We start from the raw sequence: 2,057 nt of genomic DNA on the forward strand, positions 1-2,057 counted from the left end.
TTCCTTCCTTCCTTCCTTCCTTCCTTCCTTCCTTCCTTCCTTCCTTCTTTCCTTCCCTCCTTCTTTCCTTCCTTCCTTCTTTCCTTCCTTCCTTCCTTCTCTCTTTCCATGCACAAATATTTTGAGTGCCAAATATATGCCAGTTTTTGAAACACATAGTACAGATGTGTAATTATCTCCAAGCTAAATAGTAAAGAAACAGATACAGACGCTTTGACTACAGAGTCGTAGGGTATGATAGTGACAAGCAGACAGTGTTATGGTAGAACATTAAATCTTGAAGGATGATATGACAGACTATAATATTGTTTACAAATAGCCTTTGTCTCCTGAGCTGGACCTTTCCTGAGACCCTTCCCTCACCCAATAACCTTGGCTATGTGATTTGTTTTTGCAATAAAATGTAGATGAAAGTGACAAGCAGAAGTTTTATAAGCCACTGCGATCACACCTATTTCTTTTATTTTTCTGCCACAGGGCCCACAATGTCCTAGAGAAAAGCCATTCCTTAAGCCTAGATCCCAGAATGTAGAGTACATGAAGCAAGACCACAGCCTACCCACACAGACATGCCCATGAAAGAAAAGTAAATATTGGTAAGCTACTAAGACCCAGCCATTAAGAAGGCCTGGTTAATATGGAGCTGAAAGTTCAATGCAAATATGTGCAAATAGTGAGAAATGGAAGGAAAGGTGAGGATAGGTGGGGGAGGGTGGTGGGGGAGAGGGATTGGCAGGAACCTGGTAAGTTTGTGCCTCAAGTCAAGGAGGCTTTCATTCTAAAAGCTATAGTCCTTGAAAAAAGGACTCATGCATATAATCAGGTTACATTTTAAATGTGAAAGGAGTTGAAGTGTTTTGCTAATAGATTGAAGGAGAAATGAGACCGGAAACAGAAACTAAGTTAAGAGGCTTTGTAACCATTTTATTCTGTGAGGGTTTTCCAGTTCGGGCCTGTTTGGCCACCACTCCTCCTACATATCTGCCCCCTCACTCTTGACATTTCTTTATTTGCTGACCACTAATATTATTCAGTCTTCTTAGGGTGGCTAGGGTAACTCAGTCCCCAAAGATGCATTCTGAGGTATTGCTGATTCTTAGAAGTTTTCTTCAGTAAATTAGAAGAATGACTCTCCTCCACCAAAGCCAACTGATAAAGTACTTTCCTTACGTTTTCCCCAGATCAGTTGCCTGAAGGAAAGTCTATGTGGTAAAGTGCAGAGGGATACAAGGAACATTGTATCAGCATCAACAATCAAGGGGGGGAAAAAAAAGGCAAAGCCTGAGTTTTGAGAGTCTCTCTTTGCCTCTGCAGCTGCCTTGGCATCATACTGCATGTGTCATTTTTGCAGTTCACTTTGAACGTGAACTCTGCAGTCTGAGCAGGGACATCTACAAGCAGCTATGAGCATTACAGGAATTCACTTTTTGTTGTTGCTTGAGGGTGATCCAAGGGCTTGAAATCTGGAAAAGGCTTATTGTCCTGCTACAGGACCTGGGCTTTTTTATCTCATTCTGGTTGTAACCTGCTTGAAGCCAGAGAATGCGGGAGGGGATTCTGTTACCTTTCTGAGCAACTCCGCAAGTTTTCTTGTAACATAAGAGCAAACAGAGAAAAACATAATGAAATACAGCGTATGTTGGCTCAACTTTCAAAGATCTTCTGGAACAGAATTTCTTAAACTGTTTGTGGGCCTAGTTTATGTCCATTCTCATCAATCTATCATGCAGCAATACTTTAATAAAATTTAACAAAATGAACTGCTAGGAAAACAATAATGACAAAGACATACAAAATACAAGTCTAGATTTTTTTAGATTCGGTAGACATAAAACTACTCTGTGTAATTTCTATAATAGTTTCTAAATATTTAATTTTAATTTTTGTATTAAATCATAGACTAAAAAAAGTTTACAGACAAGAACCGCTTTAAAAACAACTTCTGATTAAAATAATAAAAGAATACTAGGGGAATCACATTATTTTTTTTTAATATATGAAGTTTATTGTCAAATTGGTTTCCATACAACACCCAGTACTCATCCCAAAAGGTGCCC

This window comes from Herpailurus yagouaroundi, unplaced genomic scaffold (genome assembly GCF_014898765.1).
Source record: "Herpailurus yagouaroundi ecotype Mexico unplaced genomic scaffold, PumYag 186, whole genome shotgun sequence".
NCBI lineage: Eukaryota > Metazoa > Chordata > Mammalia > Carnivora > Felidae > Herpailurus > Herpailurus yagouaroundi.